This window comes from Colobus angolensis, unplaced genomic scaffold (genome assembly GCF_000951035.1).
Source record: "Colobus angolensis palliatus isolate OR3802 unplaced genomic scaffold, Cang.pa_1.0 Scaffold4, whole genome shotgun sequence".
Lineage (NCBI taxonomy): Eukaryota > Metazoa > Chordata > Mammalia > Primates > Cercopithecidae > Colobus > Colobus angolensis.
Window position 1 is genome coordinate 8,957,562 of NW_012117376.1, and position 2,843 is coordinate 8,960,404.

The window sequence follows — 2,843 nt, forward strand, 5'->3', positions numbered from 1 at the left end:
GCCAGCGCCGGCCCCCGCTCCTGCTGCTGACGGCGCCCAGGTGAGTGCTTGGCCCCAGACCCCGACCTGGCCTCGCACCGAGCCCTCCCGGAGCGGTCCCGAGTTTCCGCACCGGCCCGGACTCGGGGCGCTCTCCCAACCCGTCTCTGCTGAATTCTCCCCCAGCCCGAACTGAGTTCGTTCAGCGTTCGCCCACCCCCATCTTCTGGGGAACTCCTAAACCTGGGGCCGAGGCCCCCTTAATCGCTGGTAAATCTCTAATCTCGGCCCCCCCTCCCCCAGCCTGGACCGACCCTCTTACCCATCTATGCTAAAGTCTCCCCCTCCAGAATTCTGACACAGACCGTGGTTGCTGTCTCGAGTCTTTCCCTATCTCGGCCTGGATCCGGGCGGTGCGCCCCCCCACCTTTATTAGAGGCCCCCCTACATTAACCTGCAGCTCAACTGTGTCTCCCCCTCCATCTCCCATCACAGTCTGAATGCCGGACGCTGCTCCTCTCCTCCACTTCATCTCTGCCCAGAGTCTTTCCTGTCCCCATCCATGTCTGCCCATAGTTTCTACCCTCCCCCGCGCCCGTACCCTGACCATGCTGCTTCTCTATTTCTGCCCCCAGTGCCCCCTCCCCCATATTTGCCCGGAGTCCTGCCTTCCCTCGCCAATCTTGCTGCAAGTCCCCTCCCCCCAGCTTGGAATTGGGGCCGTGTCCCCCGTGTCTGCTCCGCGCCCCCTCCCCTCCAGCTGAGATCCCGACTGGATCCGCACTCCAGTGTCCATCTTTGGCCGGAGTCTGTCTGTCCATCCCCCATCCCTATCCTCCCACCCCTGGTCATAGAGCTGGGCACCAGACGCACCCTCCCGCAGCCCCAGGGCCGGCATGATCCAGAGGGGGTTGTAAGCTGTGAAGTTGGCGGCCACTCCCGCAGTCAGCTCGGTCCGAGGGCACAGCCGGGGGAAGTCCTCCGCGCCGCGGCCCGCGCAGAGCGGGCGACGGGTCTGTTGCCCGCGGGGGGGAGGGGCGCCCGGGCCGAGATGCCGCCTGCCTGTCCGCCTCGCCAGCTGCCGGCCGGGCCCCTGGGCGTCCTCTGGCGCCCCCTGCCCGAAGCCCGGGACCCGCCACCCCTTCTCCCGTGGGCAACCCCGGGTTTCCGCAGCCAGAGCATCAGCGGTGGCTGCAGGACTGACGCTGGGAAGTCCCTGGGGAGAGGAGATTGGTGGGCCAGGCCAGGTGCCTCCTTGTGCTAGCCATGCCCAAACACTGCTGGTTGTCAGGCCATATGTTCTGGGGGGTGGGATGGGTTGGGGTGGAGTGGAGGGCTCACCCCAGCAGCAAGTCAACAGTCCTTTGAGCCTTCACGCACAGACCAGCAGGATTGGCCGCAGGCTCCAGGATGCCTGGTTGGGCTTGTTTGTGCTTGGTCAGGTGTTGCCAGGGAGCCTCTACCCCATGGCATTTCCCATGAGGTGAGGGCTGGGGGCAAAGGTGGGCTGTGCCTGGCTTGTGCATGGAGTCGGTTGTGGGGGAATCCACCTGACCCTGGGACAGAGCAAGCACCTGGGGAGTATCCTCTGCACTGCTACTGGGGTGAGGGGCAGTGTGGACTCTGTGCAGGATATGTCCTGGTGATGGTAGTGGGGAGGTTAGGGAGGGTCTTCTCTGGACCAAGATTGAGAGAAGAGATCTTCCCCTCTTCTTCCCTCTCTCCTCCTTCTCTGTCTTCTGCCCCCTTTCTGTATCACTCTTCAAAAGGACATGTCTAGTCTGGGGTGTGTGTGCGTGGTCTGCATTTCTGTAACACAAAGTGAGGTTCCATCTGGTCTCTGCCCCCATCCCTCCCTCCCTCCCCACCCCCAGGTAATGAAGCTGAGTAAGTAGTTAGGAACTCAGCTTTCGGTCAGACAACCTACGTTCAAAGACATGGGCAAGCTACTTAATCTTTCTGAGCCTCAGTTGACCCTCTATAAAATGGGTCATTGATCACTGCCTCATATAGCTGTTGGGAGAATGAAGTTAGGTTGTTTGTATAGAGTGTCTGGCACCTAGCAATGTTCAATAATGATAGGGGTGTGGGGCTGTTTCTGTTCAAGGCCAAGGTCAGGCCCCTCTCCACTCCACTCCTAATCCCAAAAGAGAAAAATGAAAAACAGGTTCCAGTGCCTTCACTTCAACTCCCAGTATAATAAAGACAGAAACACCTTTAGCCCCCAGTCCCCTCTTCCCCCCCAAAGTATGGGTGCAAGGGGAGCCAGTGACTGTCAGTTTCCCTCATCTCCTCCTTGGTCCTGCAACTTCCCACTATATTTCTCTGGGATCAGCTGTGGCCAGAGGGATATTAGTGAAAGCCAGGCCAAGGTCTCTGGGGTCTTGGTTCAAGTGTAGAGGCTGCAGAGGTGGGAGAAGTACAGAGAAGAAACCCCAGTCAGAGTCCCAGAAGGCAGGCAGCCTGTTAGGGGTAGCCAGGTGGGAAATCACTCAGCCACAGAAGAGCCTCTACCCTCCCCCAGGAGGTCAGACACCTCAGGAATTTCCCAGGGCCCTTCGCCTCCGGTCAGAGTTAGCAGGGCCACGGGGCCTGAGGGCCTGAGGAGTTTGAGGAAACCTGGCTTTGGCCTGAGTGGCTTGGGGGAAGGGAAGGTGGCGCGGAGGAAGGGGACTCGAACCTGTGATGGCTGGAAGTCCTCTGGGCAGTGTGGCCAGACCTGGGTCCCACTGGGGAGTGGCAGCCTCCTTGTCACCCGCCTGCCCCGGCAGCCCTGACATTGGGGAACAAAAGCATTCGGTTCCTGTAGCAACGGCGGCTCCAGCTGCTGCAAAGTTCCGGGGAGGTGGGCGGAGGGCGGCTGA

The 2,843-nt window shown here is 60.6% G+C and overlaps 1 protein-coding gene across 2 annotated transcripts in view; it reads left to right on the forward strand.

Annotated features, from left to right (window-relative positions):
• The window catches only part of ADGRB2 (adhesion G protein-coupled receptor B2), a 36,959-nt gene continuing 34,116 nt past the window's right edge, over positions 1–2,843 (forward strand). For both annotated transcript variants that reach the window (XM_011955450.1, XM_011955451.1), the window contains exon 1: positions 1–40. The gene's annotated coding sequence lies outside the window, so the exon portion shown is untranslated. The remainder of the gene's footprint in view (positions 41–2,843) is intronic.